Below are 21413 nucleotides of genomic sequence, written 5' to 3' on the forward strand. Positions count from 1 at the left end.
GACTCTCCCATCATACACCATGCCTAGGAACTCATAAGGACGATGGCCAGGGCTGTCATCGGACACCAAGTATGAGGTAATGTCCACAGTTTTCTCTCCCCGTGGCGTGGCCACACTCTGGGCTGTCCCCATCGTCTGTGAAGTGTGTGGCACAGAACCTGTTGCTCATCGGACTCAGGAACCCCTCTACGAGCGCAGGCACCACACCCACCTCACTCGCCGCGGTCTCCGGCCCAGAGCCCGGCACAAACCGGGTGCCTGATGGAATGAACTAAAGCTTACGACTGAGGTTCTCTTTTCACAAGTTACAATAAAGTTGAGGGCCTTCCTCACAGCTGACCACAGACGGGGGTGAGGGGCCGGGAGGGTGGGCATCGGGCACACCTGCTGCCCGTCTTTCTGAGCAGCTGCCGTGGAAGGTAAGCAGGCGGCAGGCCCGAGGAGTCTCGACCGGAACGCCTAAAGAGCAGACAGCTGGGATCAGGGGAGGAGAAAAACAGGTGAGGCCAGAAGATAGGGGTGGTGTCAGACCAGCCGCTAGATCAGTGACAGACGTGACCTGGTCAGAACTGGGGATCCAGGTGAGCCTCCCCAGAGCATACTCTGAAACCAAGCACTCTCCCATGCAAAGGCCCTGGGGTGGGACAGCCTTCCTCTGGCCACTCAATGTCTGCCAGCCAGTAAGGGGGACCGGAAGAGGAGGGGGGCCTCCCTGACAAGGAGGAACCACCTAAGAGGGTGTATTTTGTAACCATTAGAGATCACAGACAAGCACGCTGGGCTGGGGGTGGGCCTCCTGGGGCCCCGGGTGGCCAGCAGGCAGCCAAGAAGAACCTAGGGTGCCAGGTTCAATGCTCCCTTCCCTTCCAGAGATGCTGCCCGGGGCAGTCAGGGCTCGGGGATAACAGATTCAGTCCTGTGCTGACCCCGACCAGCAGCAAGCCACCTAGCTCCCGGAGCCTCCCTTTGCTCTTCTGTGAAAGGGGCACAACACTGCTACTGTAGTCAGTGGTCCTTGTCAAAAGACCTGGCACAGTGCCTGGCCCAGAGTGAGCGCTCAATGAGGGGTGAGCGTTATTATCGCGGCCGCTGTTATTGCCGGCCGTGTGCGCTCCCCACGCCAGCCAGCTCTGTGGCTGCTGGGGTTTGCAGAGATGCACTTTACTCAACGCTGATCCCCAAGGCCGGGAGACACAGCGTGACAGCAAGTAGGTCTCAACACTGCATCCAAAGCCCCCTCCTCACCCACTGCCTGTGTCCGAGGTCAGCATTCCCAGTCCAGGGGCTGCCATCTCCCTCCACCCCCCCCACCCCGACCAGGAGCTAGGATGGCCCGTGTCCCCCCCCCCCCCCCCCCCCCCCCCCCGAGGACGCAGGCCAGAGACTTCGGCCTCGCTGTTTGCCACGAAAGAGCAAAACCACTGCAGGGTTCAAAAGGAAAACCTGGTAACTCGTCCCAGACGGTCCGTCCGCTTTATCAAAGCTGATTCCAGGGAGCAGCGTCCCCACGGGGAGAGGCCACAGCCTCATTAGAGAGTTCTGGGAACGTTGAAATGACCTGGCCGCCGCGCGTCCCGGGACAATTAGGACCGTCCCTGGGCCTTCAAAGGCGAGCGCCGTGTGCGTGGGCGCGTATGGGTGTGCGTGGGCGCGTATGGGTGTGCGTGGGCGCGTATGGGTGTGCGTGGGCGCGTATGGGTGTGCGTGGGCGCGTATGGGTGTGCGTGTCTTCTTCCTTTAGTGCCTTTTGGCTGTTTTTCTCTTCTCGGGTTTCGCCCCCATCAGCACCGGCTCCGTGCGTGTCCCAGCAGCCCCGTCTCCGACCCCCGGGACACCCCCAGAGGTCCCAGACCTGGCAAAACCTCCCCGGGGAGGTTTTGCCCGCATGTCCTTGGAACAGGCCCCAGGACGCCGCCCTGAGACACCCAGCTCGGCCAAGAGATGGGAACCATGCCAGCTCTCTGGCCAGTTCCTTCTGCTGCAGCTCCCCCATCATGAGTACAGAATGCAAACTATTCCCCCACAGCAAACTCCCGGCTCTGGTTTCCGGATGCCTCCCTCCGATGCTGCAGTCTAAGCCGAGATTCTTCTCCAAATCCCGAAGAGCACCTCCCCCGCCCCTTTCCTGTGGAATGTTTCTTACCCACGTCAGGAGGCATAAGCAGGGACAGTAATACGTTCCTCCGCACCCCTGGACGCTGCCGGGGCCTTAGTTTGAGAGGCGTCGTGCCGTCCGGAGACACGGGCTCGTTTTGGGAATGCCCCCCCCCCCCAAAATAGATCCAGGCCACGCAACACGGGCCTGCCCAGTCCTGCCAACGCTGCCGCCCATAGCCCAGGCCCCTGGCACCATGGAAGTTTCCTGTAATCGATGACTCCACTTGTGAGACGCAGATTCTGACATCGGGCAATTATTGGAGGGGATCCGCATGTTGCTTTAAGTGAGAAGGCAAATTCTAGATACTTTTGTCATAACACCAGAGGAAGCAGGCGCAATATTTGCAAAATTGGAAACAGCCTTGGGTCTCAGCCCCTCGCTGATGGCACTCAGGTATTAATCCATTAAGGCAATCAAAAGAGCTTAAATAAAAGTCTGAAGCCTGCAATATACATGTCCATGAACAAGCGGTAAAACTTCCTGAAAAGGTGATTTCAAAGCCATATTGCCCACGCTTGGCAAATTGCATATTTAATTATTTTGTCAGTCCCTCTTTCTCCTCTAATCTTTGGGGAAAATGCCCTGAGACATACGAAACCAGTTAGGATAATTAAGGTACGATGGAATTAGGTGTCGGCTGATTTCTCAGAAAGATGCCATCCTCTAACCTGGTAGGAGATGTGTGCAGGCCCCAAAAAGCAGTAACGTCTGTAATGTCTGCCTTTCTATGGAAAGATCAAAGGTCTTTTGCCCCTTTCAGGATGTTTGTAGAATTTGTTTCCCAATTATCCCACATTTGCGCACTGGGACATCCTAGTTAACTCTTTGATGGCACCTCTGGAATTGGGCCGTAATTGACATCAAGCTGCACCTCCAGGCTCCAGGCTGGGGGCCAAGGTTCTGATCTGGAGTCTATGCTCCTAGAGGAAAGAAGATGGATGGAAGATAGAAAGGGGGTAAAGGCTGAGGTTTGGGTCCCTTAGAGCCTGGCTGCCACATTCACTCAGTGATGAAGGACTCTCCATTATTCAGACTTGGCTGAACGCTGGTAAACTCCTCTGCCCTCATTCTGGTATGAATTTGGGCTAGGATTTGGTCTTTGCATAGTTTTGCCATCTTAAGATACAGACACGGAATACACTCAACATGTTATTTTCCCACATCGGGATATTTCTTCTTGTCCAGAAAGAGGTTAAAAAGGGGAAAAGCCATCAAATATTTTGGAAAAGTGAGAAAAAGTCATCAGGATTTGAAGTTTTAGTTATGGCAATTTGAACCTAAATGTGATTAGGATAGTATGCCGAGGTATAAAGTCAAATACTAAAAAAATTTAAAGAAAATATGAAGACTTTTCCTAGCACGTATTTCTTTTACTTTTTCACTATTTCTTCTTTTCAGGTCTGTCGGTCTTTCTGGACTCTACAAATATTTTTTTTCCCCGACTGCTTAGTTCAAATAATTTGTCTTTAACATCTTTGTCTTAGGTTAAGAGAAAGGGAGAAAGAAAAAGACAGACCTAAATCTATTTATATGCCAATACAATGGCCCTCCTGGAAATAATTTTTTGAAAAAGCCCTCAATAATTTGAAAAATGAAATACCATTGGACTCAAGGAATCACATCCTAAGAGCTGCCCCAAGAACTTGTGGTGGTACTTTACCCTTTTCTTACCTTCCATATTATCCCTTAAAAATCCACCTGTGTCCCAGCAGATTTTTAATCAAGGAGATGAACTCCCAGAGCATCAGAGGGAAAAGTTTCCCTTAAGGCAGCTGTTTTCCATATTCTCACAGAGGACCCAGAAATCACAGAGGCAGCCTGTCGGCACTGCCGCGTTCTCTACAAACAACGAACTCAAAAATGACTCGTTTCCCAAGTAATTTTCATTGTGAAGAAGCCCCCTACAAAAACATATACTGAAAGAAAAATAGCACACGGAAATGCATTTTCTACTCTTTGCAACAGTAAAGGGGTGATTACGGTCTCTGGCGTTTCCAAATGCTAACAGCAAGTGCTTCTAACCCGGGTTCCTGCTGCCTTAAAAGGCCCTGGAAGGTTCTGCCTAGGAGGGAACAGGCACCCCAAGCTGGGGAAAGGGCCCTAGAGTTGTCAGATTTAACAAGATGCAAATACATACCAAAAAAAAAAAAAAAAGCACCAATTAGTATTTCAGATAAATTAGAAATTTTTTTAGTATAAATGTGTCCCAAATATTACATTGGACACACTTATACTAAAAAATCATTCCTCGTTTTCCGAAATCCCATTTGCAAAGAGCACTCTATTTCATCTAACAACCCCAGCCCTGGGTTCCAAATGGGATACAGGAAGCAGAGCAGAGACATCCGAGTTTTCCCACCCAGAAGCAGAATTGCGTCCATCCAGAAAACACCGTTTAGGGTTTCGTCGGGAACAATGCTTGGCTGCCATCATCCTGCTGTGTGACTCCCACGGACCTGTCTCAGTATCCCGGTTTTCTCATCCAGGAGTTGGGGGTTGGCGTGAGGTCTGAGGTTTGCAGGAAGGAAGCTACTAGCTCTACGCCAGCCCTCAGGGGGCTTGGTAGCATCTCGCCTAGCCCTCCCTACACAAGCCCCCGTGTCCCTGATCAGAGGGAGGAAGCACCAGGCTGCTGATCACCCAGTGAGAAGACAAAGCCTTTGCTTAGGGCACCAGCTGAACATGGACACCCGGGAATTTTAGCTGAACTGTTTTAAAGCGCCAATGTACTCATCGTGGGGAGACCTGGCACTTTGTAGGCCTTCCTAACACTTCACAGTTCGGTGCGGTTTTATTTTGATAAACTGTGGGAATTGGGGGGGGGGGGTGCAATCATGACAGTTTAGGGGTTTTGACAGCTGAAGGTCTTGACTTCTGGGTCTGGCGGTCCCTGGCCTACGTGGGTCCAGGCCTTCAAGATGTGGGGTTCCCCCAGACCCCTCACTGCTCAGTGAGCTTCGGGAAGTGACCTCAGAGGCTCCTGTTGGAGGCTTGCGATCGGAGAATGCCAGCCCTGCTGGGGTGATCAATGCAAATCATGTCCGTAGGGGAAGAGGGTACGGTTCTTCAAGGCCAACCTTCCACATTCTCTCTCTCTCTGGCCCCAGGCCCCACTTAGGAGCTGCTGTCCTGTTTCTTCTGACAGCGCCTCAGAGGACTGCCCTCCCTTCGGTCCAACTATTCCCTCAGCCAGTTCTTTCTCCTATCCCCCCTAATTCCCTCCTGCTGTAGAAGCTCTTCTGGTCCTGCTGAGCCTCCAGGGGGACAGAGAACAGCTGGTCAGCATCTGGTGCTCTCCATTAGCCAGGGCCCCTGCCCCCTGGGCCTTCCGCTCCCCGGGCGGAATAATCCCGCTTCCTCTAACCTTTTGGCTGGGTCCCGAGCCCCAGGGCTTTCATCATGTCCAGTGCGGCCTCTGATGCCCCTCCAGGCTCCTTAGCCCTCCTATGGCTTCTGCTGGGCCAGGCCAGGCTGACCGGCTAGGGCTGGGTCAAGGGGTGAATGACCCCCGCTCTCCTCCCAGCCCAGAGAAGTTGGGGGGGGGTGTGGAGGGGCAGCTGTGTCTAAGGGAAGGAGGCAGAGGTCAGGGCCATGCCAGGTTCTCCCACTGCCAGGTGAGCCAAATTTTTTCGTCTAGAAATTGGGGACCCTATGATCTCCCTCGAAGGTTTGGTGGGAGGACACCAGCAGGGCATATGGGTAGAGCCTTTTGCTTCTGTTCCAGGCCATCCTGAACTCCTCTTCCTCTGTTGGGTGATTTGGGGCCAGTAACCTTGCCTCTCAAACCTGAGCTTCCTCACCTATCAAGGAGCAGTTAGGAAATTCTGGAGATAAACCTGCAACGTTCTTGGCCCTGCCCCCACAGCAAGAGCTCAGAAATGTTAGGATGTGTGTCGTTGCTGGGTGCTGTGAGCAGCGACAGTATCATTATTTGTCATCCCAGACCAGAAGCGTGCACGTCCCAGAGGCCCAGCCCTGCCTCCCTTCACAGTCCTTGGTTCCGGGTCTGTCGGATTCTGCTGCCACCCCTGGCTGGGAAGCAGGGGTCTGCAAACACAGTGGAGTTAGCTTTCCCACCTCAGTGCTCCCAGAAAGACTTGAGGAATCTCCCCTTTCCAAAAGTTTCCGTGGCCTCAGTGTGGTGCCTCTACAGGCCCTGAGGGTCAGAGAATGGCTGAATCTGGTGGTCCTGTCCCTTCCCTCCCTTGGGGTGAAGTGTATGTGCCCCAAGCCAGCATGGGCACCGAGCCGGCAAGGTCAGTGCTGCTGAACTCCAATGCTCAGCATTTACAGACTTGAACAAAAAAAGCTCACAGAGTTTCTGGCCTCCGTACGGACCTCGGGTTCATGTCCCTCGGGAGACCCAACACTATATAAGGGTCCCAGAAACGCCAGTTGTTCAGGGTCCAGAAGCGGCATAAGCTGTCGGATTTAGGAATGAGCCCTCTGGTCCTCAGGGGTGGTTCGTCCTGGAAGGGGCTGCAGAGCCACGCCCTACCCGCACCGTCTCCCTGGGGCCTCTGTGAGGCTTGGGAGCCAGGAGCTTGGGGTTTGCTCTCCAGCTCTCGTCGAGGTTAGGAAAGAGCCACTGGCAACGTCCCCAGCTCCCCCGCTACATGCCGTCGCATCTGCAGGCACAGCTCTGCACCCAGCACATACCTCACGATTAATTTGGTGATCACAACTTGGAAAGGATCCCGGAGACTAGAACGCTATTTATTAAATGCGAACTTCTAATTACTTCGCGGAATGCCGATGAAACTGCTCCTTAAGTAATCTTTTTTTCTAGTGACTGAGCCGCAACGTATTTTTCTAGCAATTATTTTTAACATCCCCCCAAAGTTGCCCCGAAGATATGCAAAACACATTTCGTACGAATCGCACTTAAGAGAGACAAGCTCTCTTTTCCCTCCATCTCAGTTATTAAGAAAATGGGAAGTCAAATTTGTCGATAATCACATGTCCGCAACAGATCCTACTGGGGGTGGCTCCCCCACAGCAACCAAGGAAGGGAAACCAAGAAATAAACCAGAACACATGCCTTCAATGTCTGTGTGTGTTTGCCATTCCTGCCAAGGTGTGTCAGTTCCAGGGCGGAATTTTCCCGGCGTCAAATGGCAGCGAGTCCCTGGCTCCCCCCAGGCTCTGCAAGTGGGTTGGATGGAGTTTAGAGCCGTAAGAACTTACCTGCGGGCGTCCCGAGGGGCAGGCTCGTCTCCGAAGCTGGCTGTGCCAGGGCTGGGCGACAGAAGGTGGAGGTGCGGCGTGTGGAGGCCCTTTGTGGACAGGTGCACGGGCCCATCCCTCTCCGAGGCGCTACCTGCGGTTTACTGGACGTTTATTAGAAGCCCACGCAATATCATGGAGCACCTGCAGGCAATAAAACCCCTTACATGTGTGAGGCCTTGAGGAAATTAACGGCTCCTCCCTGGGGATGCATATTTTGTGAAGATGTTTATTACAGATGAAGTGCTCCCGGGGTGGAACATTAACAAGTTGTACAGTGATAAAAGGATTTTTATCCTTTTTCGGTGACAGAAGTAGGAAGAAGGCTTTAACGGAATCCATAAAAGGCCGACTTCCTAATGAATTTTCTTAACTCTTTATTAATAGGGTCAGCTGAGTGGAGTCGGGGTCCTTGGACCGCTGGACAAGGGGGATGGAGACAAACGGGGGGCCGAGGGCCTGGAGGCTGGACAGAGAACGCACAAGAAGGGTCTGGGTTCGAATTCCAGGCGACAAAGACCATCTGAGAGCCGGGTGCATGAGGAATGCATTCGGCCCCAGGAAACTCATTTGGAGGCCCCTCCAGGTGATGGGGTAAGTCAGGCCAAAAGGCAGGTTCCAAACCCCTCTTTTTAACCCCCTGTTCCCCACTCCGGCCTGCAGGCCATTACCAAGATGAAAGCCCAGAGAATGCCTTTGGACCATGACTGCGGAATCTAATTGAATTATATGAACGCAGTTAAACGTCTGCTTCAGAGAGGCAGGGCTCACTTTCAAGACTGGATGCTTCAGGAGTTAATGGGCTATTTGAACAATACAGGCCAAGAGCCGAACACAGGTGGGCTGTGTTAATAACTTTATTTAGACCCGCTTTTTCTTTTCCCTTTGAGGCGCACAAGCCTTCCATTAATGCATTCATTAGAGTTTATGGCCGGGCTCTGGTTTTCTCCTAATGACACTGTCCAGACCCGGCTCCCCGGCTAATTGAGGCCAGCTGCCCGGCTGCCCCGCCCCGGCCTTGGGACCCAGGGTGACCAGGATTAGCTGCTGGAGCTGGACCCGGGCCTGGGCAGGGCTGGGGAAGATAGCGGTTGAGGGAGCGAACCCTGCTGCTCCCCCGCCCCCAGTAGCTACGGGAGAGAAGGGGTCAAGGGAGCCTGTGGGACACCCAGCCCCACCCAGGCACAGAGAAGGAACCCAGATGGGTGAGCTTCTATTCGTTCCAACCCACCCCCCTTGCCATCTCCACTCCGGCCCCCTCCTGGCCCCCCTCCTCCCCATTGCAGTCACACTGATGTTCCAAAAGGCCAATCAGATCCTCTCAGGTCCTGCTGAACAGCCGCTGGGGCTCCCCACTGCCCTCAGAGGAAAGTTCAGACTTTGTCTCGGCATTCGACGTCGCTTCTGTTGTCCCCAGCCTCATCTGTCACATCCTGTGCCCATCCTCTGCTTGTTGTGAACCATAAGCCAGGAATGCCTCCCCTTTATCCCCATGGGCACCCCCCGACCTTCTCTCAAACCTGCCAGACCCAGTTCAAATGCAGCCTCCTCCAGGAAGCCTTCCTTTTCTGCCTGAGTCAGAATCCTATGGATGTGGGTATGTCTTATCATTGGCTCCCTCTGTCCACTAGACCATGAATATCCTGAGGGCAGGGTCCATGTTCATTGTTACTATCAAAAGAACTGTAACACACTAGTTGTTCCCCTTGTCCAGCATTTACCGTATGCCGGGTGCTTTATGAGCATTAGCTCATTGAGCTTCCACAGTACCCTGGGAGATACAGTAATTGTCCCCATTTTACAGATGAAGAAACTGAAGCTCAAGGACAAGAAATCCCTTGCCCGAGGATACCCAGCTCTCTCATTTACCAGACCTCACTTCCCCTCCCTGATGACAGCATCGACATCATGGGACCGTAGCAGCGGGATGCTGGAATTGATCGATACCAGCTTGGAAGTGCTGCTTGTTTATTTTCAGGAATTCATTTTGTGAGCTGGTTGTTAAAAGCAGCCGCTGTTAGAAATTAAATTATATAGGGGCGCCTGGGTGGCTCAGTCGGTGAAGCATCCGACTTCCGCTCAGGTCATGATCTCTCAGTCTGTGAGTTCGAGCCCCGCGTCGGGCTCGGTGCTGACAGCTCAGAGCCTGGAGCCTGCTTCCGATTCTGTGCCTTCCTCTCTCTCTGCCCCTCCCCCGCTTGCACTCTCTCCCTCTCTGTCTCAAAAACAAATAAAAACATTAAAAAAAATTTTTTTAAGAAATTAAATTATATAAACTTACAATTAAATAAGTGATCTGAAAATCAAAGGTAATAAATACTCCAAACCCATCGATTCCTATAAATTCACTTCATTTTACTCTCACCGATGCTCTTGACATTGTCTCTGTCCATTGTCTCTGTGTTGTAAAACTACCATATGGTGGTAACTGAACATCCCTTCCCAGCTCCACGTTTGGTGACATCATGTTGGTAGCTTGAAATCAGCCACGGGGTCAAACTTTGTACCGTGGAAATTGGCAAACTGTACAAGTCAGGGTTGGTTGACTTGTTCTCCAGAGAGCCGCTGGTAAGACGTGTACAAACATACCACCAGATTCTAGAGAAGAGTCAATAAAGAATCTAACTAGAGCCCTGAGCACAGGGCCTGGTACCTATTGGGCACCCAGTTAAAAGTTGGTTTGAAGATCATGAGTGGTGGTCATGGCAACAATGCCAACCATGTCATGCTCCCCATGTGCCACCCCCCAAACCTCTCTCCACCCCAGTTCTGTCTCCTGAGCTCCAGACCCGCCTCGCCCCAGCTTCCTGGACACCTCCATTAGCATGCTCAGGAGCTCCTTGGAGTTGACACGTCCAGAATGGAATCTCTGACCCACCCCCGGGACTCCCCAGCTCAGTGAATGGCGTCTTCGCCCCCCAGTGGCCAGGCCATCCCTCTTGCCTCCACCCTGTCTGCCAATCCCCACCACCAGCCCTTCACCACTACCTCTTGCCTACACTGGGGTAACTCACCATCAGTGTTTGCCGATCTCACTCCCTCCAGTCCACACCCTTCCAGTGGGCATAAGTCTAACCCTATTACCCAATCACCTGCAGAAGAAGGTCCAAGCTCCTCCCTATCACCTAAGGCTTGCCCCAGCCTCCTGCTGCTAACTACAGGTCCTCATCTCCCACCTCCTCCCTCGGTACATTCTGCTTCCTGCGATGCCAAACCACTTACATTTATTGAGCACATTCTTCTGGATGGCGTTGAGTACTGGGGCTACAAGAGTGAACAAGGCAAAGTCTGAAACTCGCACTTTAGCAGACAAAAAAAAAAGTTAAAAATCATATATATATATATATATATATATATATATATATATATATATATATATAGCGGGACACCTGGGTAGCTCAGTCAGTTAAGCATCCAACTTTGGCTCAGGTCATAATCTCGAAGTCTGTGGGTTTGGGCCCCCCTCGGGCTCTGCGCTAACAGCTCAGAGCCTGGAGCCTACTTCGGATTCTCTGTCTCCCTCCCTCTCCCTGCCCCTCCCCTGTTCATGCTCCGTCTCTCTCTCAAAATAATAAACATTAAAAAAAATTTTAAATCATATATATATATCGTATGTGTTAGGATATATACGCACACATATATATGTGTGCATATATATGTGTATATGTGTACATATGTATGTGTATGTATACTGTCAGGTGGCTTTGCTAGCATAGAGGAAAATAAAGCAGGATGAGAACAGAGAGTAATAGAAGGGGTTATTTCCTATAGGGGTAGAGGACAGTCTCGCCAATTGGTGACATTTGGGCAGAGACCAGGAGAAAGTGCAAAGGCCCTGGGTCGGGACCATTAGGGCTATGCAAGGAACAGCTATGGTTAGAATAGAGTGATCAGGTAAATTCAGAGAAACACAGGGCTCATATCACATCAGGCCTTGTTTGGGCCAAGGACTTGGAATTCATCCAGAGTAAGCTAAGAAGCCATTAGCAGATTTTCAGCAGGAGAGTCACAGGATGCATTAGGAGGCAAGTTCAGGTGTCCTGAGGAGACGACGGGGGCTATGCTGGCTCCTCCTTCTGTACCTTGGCTCACGGTATCCTGTCAGCCTGGAATGGCCGGTCCCCACTTCTCCTTATCAAGTTAAGTCTAAATCCAGGGCCACCTCCTCCAGGAAGCCTCTTTGATTTCTCTCCCTGGGTTGGGTCAGGTAACCCTTTCCCATCTTCTCCTGATGCCCATTCATATCCCCCTCACTGCAGTTACCTCACTGTTTATAAGGTCTCTCTCCTCACCTGTTTCCCCAACAGCCAAACAGCAACTTAATTAAGTACAGGGCCTGGGATTCTTTCACCACAGGGCCAGCATACAACCAAGCCCAAAGGAGATACTTAGTGAACATGTGTTGACATAAACTAAAAGATACAACAATATTAACAGAGTGAATGCCATTCAGCAAAAACTCAAAGAATACCTTTTAAAATTTTTTTTTAACGTTTATTTATTTTTGAGACAGAGAGAGACAGAGCATGAACGGGGGAGGGCCAGAGAGAGAGGGAGACACGAATCGGAAGTAGGCTCCAGGCTCTGAGCCATCAACCCAGAGCCCGACGCGGGGCTCGAACTCACGGACCACGAGATCGTGACCTGAGCTGAAGTCGGACGCTCAACCGACTGAGCCACCCAGGCGCCCCAAAGAATACCTTTTAAAGGGAAGCTTCGGAGCACCTGGGTGGCTCAGTCGGTCAGTTAAGCATCCCACAATTGATTTCAGCTCAGGTCGTGATCTCGTGGTTCATGAGATTGAGCCTCACTGCTCTGAGAGTGAGGAGCCTGCTTGGGATTCTCTCTCCTTTTCTCTCTGCGCCTCCTCCATGTTTGTTTCTCTCTCTCTCTCTCTCTCTCTCTCTCTCTCTCTCTCTCAAATAAACATCTAAAAAAATAAAAGGAATCTCCTACAGGCTGTCAGAGATCTTGCACTGAACAAACAAACATGTTCCTACCCTCTTAAGTCTCCCACTCTAGGGTCTGGAGAACTTCCAGAAGGTAGGTATGGCCAGAGTTGAAGAGAGGGAGGGGGAATGGTGACAGCTGATGCAAAGTTAAATCATACTGCATAGGCTAAAGAATTTGTACTTTATCCTGTAAGCAATGAGAAGCTGTTGAAAGCGTGTGGACTAGCCAAATTTCAGTTCTGGAAAGATGACCCTAAAATGGCACCAGGCCCAGATGGCTTTATGAGCTTTCACAAAGAATAGATACTTCACATGCAATTAATACCTTCCGGGGAATAGGAAAAGATGGAAAGTTTCACTTATAATCCTGTGAAGCTAATACTAATCGGATACCATAATCCAACAAAGACAGCACATAAGCCCTATGGATCAATGTCATCTGAAATGTTGATGGGGAACGGTGCCTGGGTGGCTCAGTCAGTTAAGTGTCTGACTTTGGCTTAGGTAATAATCTCGTGGTTCATGGGTTCAAGCCCTGCATCAGGCTCCACACTGTAGGTGCAGAGCCTGCTTGAGGGTCTAACTCTCTCCCTCTTTCACTCTGCCCCTCCCTCACTCATGCTTTCTCTCTCTCTCTCTCTCTCTCTCAAAAATAAATGAACTTAAAACACTTTTGAAATATTGATGGGGAAATATGAAATCCAACACTCTCAAAGAGAATCTAGAACATTAAAAGTATAATACACCATGATCAAATAGCATTTATTCTAGGAATGCACATCCAAGATTGGATGGTCAACCTGAGGAAAAGCTACTTACAGTGTCCATTACATTCAATGCCCATTCTCAATTTAAATATTGTGGAGACTTCATGCTTGAAAATGAAACACCAGGTTGCTGGCAAGGATGCATCTGTGACATCATCCTGGCTCAGGAGTCTTCCTCCTTTTGTCTTCATGACACAGACACACTCACCCTTCTCTTCATGGTCACCCCCAGGTGTTGAAAGTGGTACTCAGCTTACTAATCCTCACCTGAAGTTATTCGTGATTCCCAGACCACAGATTTAAACCATCCACTCCAAATAATCATGACCTGCCAGGGAGCTAATGGGAAATATAAATACTGGGAAAGAAAGTATGACCATTTTTTTTTAATTAAAAAAAATTTTTTTTTTATTTTAGAGAAAGCCAAGCAGGGGAGAGGGGCAGAGGGAGAGAAGAGAGAATCCGAGGCAGGCTCCATGCTCAGTGCAGAGTCCAACATGGGGCTCAACCCCACAACCCTGAGATCATGACCTGAGCTAAAATCAAGTCAGACACTCAACCAACTGAGCCACCTAGATGCCCCAGTATCACCATTTTCAAATGAAGATGCTGTTTGCTATAAACTCGACGCTTAAATAAAAAATTATTAGAACTAAAAACAGAGTTTGGTAAAATAGCAAGTGGTTAGATAAGCAGAAATAGCTTTCTATATTTCAGTGACAAGCAGTTAGAAAATATCATGGAAAAAAATCCCATTTATAGAAGCCATAAAAAGTAGCAAATGGCTACAAATAAATATAACCAGAAATGTATAAGACCTATACAAATGAAACTAAAAACCTTTATCAAGGGACATAGTACTCTTGAATAACTGGATGGGAAGATTGTTTATCATAAAAATCTACAAAATGCTTATCTTCTCCAAAGTAATCTATGAATTTAACCCATATACAAACAAAAATCAGGAATTTTTTTTAATTAAATAAATCTGGAACTACAAATGTATTAGAATTAGCAAACATTTTTTGAAAGAAAGATTTATGAGGAAGGTTTGCTTATACAATAACAAAATATATTGTAAAACTATAGTAAATAAGTCAGGGTGCACCTGGGTGGCTCAGTCAGTTAAGCATCCTCCTCTTGATTTAGGCTCAGGTCATGATCTCATGGTTTGTGAGTTTGAGCCCTGCATTAGGCTCCGTGCCGACAGCGCAGAGCCTGCTAGGCATTCTCTCTCTCCTCTCTCTCTCTGCCACTCCCCCAGCTCATGCTCACTTGCGCTCTCTCTCTCTCTCTCAAAAATAAACAAAAAAAATTTTTTAATAAAAGAAAATAAATCAAGAAGACACTGGCAGAGGAAGAGACAAGCATGTCAATGAGACTGATCCAAAAACAATGAGAAGTAAACACAGCGAAATATATAATTCAAATCCGTAAGGAAATAATGGAACTTTTAATAAATAAGTGAAAACATTAGGGAACTATTGGGAAAAAAATAAATTCAATTCCTACCTTCCATGAAAATAAATCCCAGATTTACTAAGGATTTAAGACTTACTTTAGAAAGGAACTTATTTAATTACCACAAGAAAATATTGCTGAGCATTTTTATAATCTTTTTTTTAATGTTTATTCATTTTTGAGACAGAGAGAGACAGGCATGAATAGGGGAAGGTCAGAGAGAGGGAGACACAGAATCTGAAACAGGCTCCAGGCTCCGAGCTGTCAGCACAGAGCCTGACGCGGGGCTCGAACTCACGGACCGCGAGACCATGACCTGAGCCGAAGTCGGACGCCCAACCGACTGAGCCACCCAGGCGCCCCGAGCATTTTCATAATCTTGAGTGTGGGGGAGATCTTTCCAATATGACCCAAAGACCGAAAAACTTTTTTTAAATTGCTATATTTAGCTACATAAAATTATAAAATATTTGCTACATATATAACAGAAAGAAGTAAACAAACTTACATATAAGAATCTCTTACAAATCCAAACATATGATAGAAACAATTCACATAAAAAGAAATTAAAATGGTCTGTGTATGTAAGAAAAAGTGCCAACCTCAGCCATGCTCAAAAACAGCAAATCAATATAACATCGAGATAGCAGGTTTTGCTCGTCAGATTGGTTAAAATTCAAAAGAATAATAACACCCAGTGCTGATGATGATGCAGGGAAAGAGACAGTCTCATGCACAGCTGGTGGGAGAGTCGACTGGTGCAGCCTTCTAGAGGAGGCAACATACACTAATTAACTGGCCTTCTAGGACTTTATCATGAAGAAACAGACAAGCTCCATGCACAAGAGTGTTCAGTGAAGCACTGTTTATAAATAGTGAAAAATCAGATACAAACTCAAAGTTTAGAGAAAAGGCTAAATAAATAGTTACACATGCATCCTAAGCAGCATTAAAAAGATATATGTTCCTATTTTAAATGGTGCTGGTTCCTGGGTGATGGGACTATGAATAATTTTTATTCTATCTGTTGTTTTCCCCTAAAGTTTCATAGGTATTGTGTGCATTACTTTCATAACTTTTTTGATTCAAAAATAGAAGCTAATCATTACTCTAGAAAATTGATAACAGGCTGGTCAATGGGCCAAGTGGTCGAGGTCTGGGGCCACCGTGGAATATGGGGACTGGAGAGGCCAGACGTCCTGGCATAGTCTGCCCAGGGCACAGTCCAATAAAGATCCCTTCCCCACTGTCCTGATTTCCATCCCAAACAAGCATCACACTCACCTGGAAGCTATAAAAACAGTCACACTGCCAAGCCCGGGCCCAAACCGGCCAGCTCTCTGGAGGTGGCCAAGGGCACTGTGGTCTGGGGCTTCCAGAACCAAGTGTGATGCCAGGGCACAGGCTAGCCTGACCATCGGGGTTGGATACTACTGCTTTACTGACATCCCACATTCGAGGCCTCTCATGACCTGGCCTCAGTCTACCACTCCAAAGTCAAATGGCACCCTGTCTCCCTTGAACCACATTCCCCTCTACCCCCATTAAACCTGTCACTCTTCCTGAAACAGGCCCTGCCCCTCACACCTTCACATGGACAACTTCCCGATCTGGGATGTGGCCCCCACTTTGCCTCCTGGCACACTGCTAACCATGGAAGCCGATCTTGAATGCAATTCAGAGATTGCATTGCAAAGGGGGCTGACAAAGGGGGTCTGGAAATAGCCAGCAGCCACACTGCATCCAGAGTCCTGGGGTCTCCAGAACAGCTCACCTTCCCCGGACTCCGATCACCCCTCCCAACCCAGTTCTGGGCAGATGGCCTGCAGCCCTGAAACTGCGGCCAGCATGCCGCGTCCGTCCTGGGGACAGGATGCTCAGGTACAACGCCCTAGAACCCTCCTCTCTTACAGATGTGGTTACTGACGCCCAGGGAGGCTGGCGCTATCCCGACCACCCCCTCACCCACCACAACTGCTGGCTTCTAGACAATTCTCACACATTAATAAACAACAAACATCCTGCCAGAAAATGCCAATCTTGGGGCCTCTGGGTGGCTCAGTCAGTTAAGCATCTGGCTTCGGTTCAGGTCATGATTTCACGGTTCACGAGTTCGAGCCCCACGTTGGGTTCTGTGCTGGCAGCTCAGAGCCTGGAGCCTGCTTTAGATTCTATGTCTCCTTCTCTCTCTGCCCCTCCTCCACTCTCAAAAATAAATACACATTTAAAAAATACTTTTAGAAAGCTGCATTTAAAAGAAAACACCAATCTTTCAATCAGTGCGTCGTGGGTGGAGTGAGGGCTTCCTGATCTGCACAGAATCTCTGCTGGCTCAGGGGTCTCGTCCTGGAATTGGGGGTGGGGCCCTGGCTTGGTCCTGGCCCATGGGGGTTCCGGCCGTCCTCCCTTGCCCCTCACCCAGCCCAACACCTACCCCGAGCCTCTCCAGCTAGGCACAGCACCGAACACCCAAGATTCCTGTGTCCTCTTCCCCACATCTCACCCCCCAGCCGGTGAGGGCCGAGCCCTTGGATGTCCTCGTGCAGGACTGGAAGGATGAACGCGATTTGTTGGGAGGAGAAACTGAAGGGCCCTGGATGCTGGGGACGGGGTGAGGTAAACGGGGTGACACTGGACCTGTTTCTGGAGGGCCAGCTTCTCTCACCGTCTCTCTGTTTGGATCTCAGTGAATCTGGTGGCCCCGGGCCCAGCCACTTGGTTGGAAGGGTGTCCTGGAGCACTCGGCATGACAGAGAGCAGACCTCGGCAGCGGGCAGGGCCACAGTGGGCAGCGAAGCCACCCCGGTGACGCACGCCCACAGCAGAAGAGCGCAGCGAGCCCCTGGGGTGAACCTGAACCTGATTCCTTGCAAGACCCCAGCACCCGCCCCAGATGAACACAGGCTAGGAGAGAAGGAAAGACAGAGCAAGTGGTGTCGAGCCCAGCACAGAGGGGCGGGGTCTCACAGGATTCTGTCCTGGGCGACGTGAGCCCTGCCAAAGGCCTGGCCTCTGGACATCAAATCCCACCACTACCCTTGACTGGCTCCTCAGCTGTGTGGCTTCAGGCAAACTCCCATCCTCTCTAACCTCACTTTCCTCCTCTGTTAAATGGGCATAATGCTCCTGCCTCATCACTGGGTGGCTGTGTGGACGAAACGAGAATGTCCACGTAAACGCTCAGCCCAGCACTGGCTCTGAGTGAGCAGTCACCTGGTGACGGGGAGGCCTCGCCAGGGCCATCTGGTCCTCTCCTTGGGCCCCCGACTCCAGGCCCTCACCCACTGGCTGGTCCCCAACAAGCTCCTCTTCCCAAGGCAGTTGGGGCCTTCAGGTGGGAAGCGCCCTTGACTTCTTAGGGCCCCAAACAAGTCCCCCCACCACGGGCCCTGCCTAGCCTGTGGCCGACGCCTTCTGCTGGGCTCTCCCTCCAGGCCTCTTATCTCTCTCTCCATATTCCTGTGGCCCTAACCCTGCTCTGGTCTCCACACTGAAAGGAAAAGTCCTTGGACTCCCTCCAGCAGCATCTGGGCCCTCTTGCTCACCCCTGCGCAGGCACACTCCCAGGAGGGTCCTCGGCACCCCTGCTCCTCACATCTGCCCAGGTTCTGCCCACGCCCCCTTGCCCACCCCCACCTCCAGGCACATCTCTGTCCTGTCCTGGCTTCTTGAGCCAGCCTTCCTTTGAGATTTTTCCTTCTCTTGGCTTCTCTCTCCCTCCACACCCTGCCCCCCACCAACTCTCTGGTCTTCACAAGCAACATGCATCTTGCTCCTTGCTGAATCCTGAGCACAACTGAATGAATAAACAGAGAGAAGCCAGAGCCTGGTGGGAGGGAAAGGGATTGAGAAAGCCACAAAGACAGAGCGAGGCAGGAGAGGCCGTCATGATGGGCAGAGCGGGCGTCACTGTGCAGATAGGGACCCGCAGGAGGCTGGAGACACTAGTGATTGAAGGTAAGGACCACGGAGCCAAACACACTGGATTCTAACGCTGACTCTGCCTCCACTTCCTCGTCTATAAAGTGGGGCTAATAACCCCCCTCAGAAGGCATTTAGGAGGATTAAGCAAGTGTATGATGCCAGTACGCTCCTGGCTGGTGCTTGCTTTAGGTGCCTGAGATCATCTCCTTCTCACCACAAGCCTGGAAGGTCAGATTACCGTCCCCATTTTTCAGATGGGAAAGCCAAGGCCAGAGAGGTTATGTGGTTTGCTCAGGACCACAGGGTTCGATTCAAGAGTGATGGGGATGGGATCTGAACCCAAATGGTCTGACCCCAAAGCCACTGCTCCCAAACACAGCCCAGCAGCCCAGCACAACACAGGTGCTCCAGTAGTGAAGGTGTCTACCCAGCTCGGGGGCTTATTCTCTGGGGTTGCCTAGAGGTGAGGTCAGTAAGGAAGCCCACAGAGGTGAAGTCTTTGGCTGGAAAGTAAGGACCTAACAGGCTAGATGAGAAAGGACAGAGAACTTCACACTCCAGTCTGGGAGTCTGAATGTGAGCCAGTGGCCATAGGGAGCCAGAGCAGGTTCTTGAGTGAGGGAAGCCCTCCAGTATCAGTGGGCGAGGTAGACAGAAGACACTATGTCCATGGAGCAGAAGTTTATCCTGTAAGAGGACAAGGCTCAGGCCTGGCTTATCCAACCATTCAACCCTCTGCACCTGCTTAGTGCTTGGCACATGGTAGGCAAACTAGTGATGGATAAATGAATGAAAGAATGAATGAATGAGGTTGCCACATTGAAATGGATTACGCCTTCAACCCGACAGGTTCTCTTCTGGGAATGACGTGTGTACAAGGTTCTTCCACACACCTTTGTTAATAACAACAAAAGACAGACCACGGTCAAAATGTCATCGCAGTGGGCTGGTCAAATAACTCAAGGCCATATACTCAATGGAATACTGTAAAAAGAAGAGCACCTTTCCACAGCAACACGGAAAGATGTTCAGGACCCAGTAAGTGAAAAGGGCGAGGGAGAGGTCACGGTGCAGGGTTTTGTACGTTCGCATCTTACCATCATACGAAACATCCGTGTGCATAGAGAAGCTTGAGAAACCCTGACAGCCGTGGCTCTCTGTGGCAGGTGGAGGTAGGAACTGGGGACCTCGCCCTTCTGTCTACAAAAAACTTTGAGCCACATTGATGGTTATGTATCAAAATCATTAAATTTAAAATATTTTGTGATGGGTTCCAGGGTGAGGCAGGGTCCAGGCAGAAGAGGGTAAAGATGAAGACTGACCTCAGCCCTGCTTTCTGGCTTTGAGGAGCCAAAGCCAAGGCCATGCACGCGGCGCCGGATGCACCACGGAGCGCCCCTCAGGCCCCTACTGAGGGGTGACTGGGGTGGGGGCAGGAGGTGACGAACCGGCAGGGATCACACCTCTCCCCCGCACAAGGGCAGGCTACCCTCCTGTTGGATGCCCCTGATGTGCAGGGGAGGAAACTGAGGCACACAGGAAGCAAGACATTTGCCTGCCGGGTCCCTGGCCTCGGAACGAAGTCAAACTGGTACAGGAACTCCTGTACCAAGTTCAGGATTATTCATCTACTTCACTCGCCCATTCATCCATTCATTCATTCATTCATTCTCAGATAACCCTTGAGCCCCTGCTCTCTGCCGGACTCTGCACTGGATTCTGGGGACTCATATTTAAATCGCAAGAGGGTGAGGAGAGACACCTAGGGCTGGGATTTGAACGACTCATCAGAATCCATGGATGGGAGACTGGGCAGAGGGAAGAAGTACCAGCAAAGCCTGGGAGGCGGGAGGGGCGCGGTACCACCGGGGACGCAGGCATGGGTGGCCAGCCTCACCCTTCCACTCTTGATTCAGCCTCTAGACAGAGCCGGAGACCCGCCCAATCCATGAACACCCCAAATTGGAAACCCAGGGCTCCATGCCGGCGCCCTAGGGGAGGGGCAGGAGAAAAGCAGGAGCTGGGCGACTGGACGGGGCCAGCAGGCGTGTGAAGGCAGGGCAGAGGGCTCAGACCCGTGAACAGAGCAGCTCGCCAATGTGCGCTGCAGCGGTGAGGGGCACAGAGCAGGAGGGCGCTGGTGGGGGTGGGGGCGGAGGGCGGTGGCAGCTGCTGTCCCTCTCTAGACGGGCGATGCGCAGGGCTGATAGCGGCACCGCTGGGCCAGCTGAGGGGGGCTCACTGTGTCCTCCCCCCAAAGTTCTTTATCAGCAGGATGCGACGTTGCCAGGGAACCTGCCTCGGGCCCTGCTCCAACCGTTGCTGGGAGAATTATCAGAAAGATTTGAGTCTTTTTAATTAAATCGGAGCCAAATGCAATCCTGTACCCGCCGCCCAGAGAAGCCCATTCAGTATCCTGTCAATGTCTCTGATAGCTTTGTCTCGCAGACCCTGCTATCAGGCCACCTATCTGGTCGCAAGGCGGGCACCCCTGTCCCCAGCCTGACAGCGGCAGGCACCTGGAGGGTAAATACATGGAAAGGCCCCCTCTGCAAGGTACTGACTGGCCTCCAGGGAAAGCACCCGGAGCCAGGCAGGGAACCAGGCATCTCTAATCCCCCTACTCAGCCTTCAAAGCCACCTCTCTGGGCCACAGTGCCCAAGCCCACACCTCTTGAGCTTTTACTCAGTGCTAGGTGTGGTACCCCACTTGCAGATTCCTCAGGCTGCAACTCAAAAGGAAGGTTCTGTTATCATTCCCATTTGACAGAAGAGAAAAACAGAGCCCCGGGGCGGGGAAGTCACTCACCCAGGTCCACACAGCTCTAAAGCGGCAGAACCAGGATTCAAACCTGGATCGTTCCGACTCCAAAGTCGCCACTCAGTTGCCGCATCTCCCCAGCTTGGGCTTCCCCAACCGTCCCA

General features: G+C 50.9%; 1 long non-coding RNA gene across 1 annotated transcript in view; it reads right to left on the reverse strand.

Annotated features, from left to right (window-relative positions):
- The window catches only part of LOC109250159 (uncharacterized), a 53775-nt gene extending 46188 nt beyond the window's left edge, over positions 1-7587 (reverse strand). Inside the window, exon 1 of the long non-coding RNA XR_008424347.1 lies at positions 7346-7587. This is a non-coding gene — a long non-coding RNA (uncharacterized LOC109250159). The remainder of the gene's footprint in view (positions 1-7345) is intronic.
- Positions 7588-21413: the final 13826 nt, after the last annotated feature.

Source organism: Panthera pardus, unplaced genomic scaffold, assembly GCF_024362965.1.
Source record: "Panthera pardus isolate Hobbes unplaced genomic scaffold, ASM2436296v1 HiC_scaffold_20, whole genome shotgun sequence".
In the NCBI taxonomy this organism is placed as follows: Eukaryota; Metazoa; Chordata; class Mammalia; order Carnivora; family Felidae; genus Panthera; species Panthera pardus.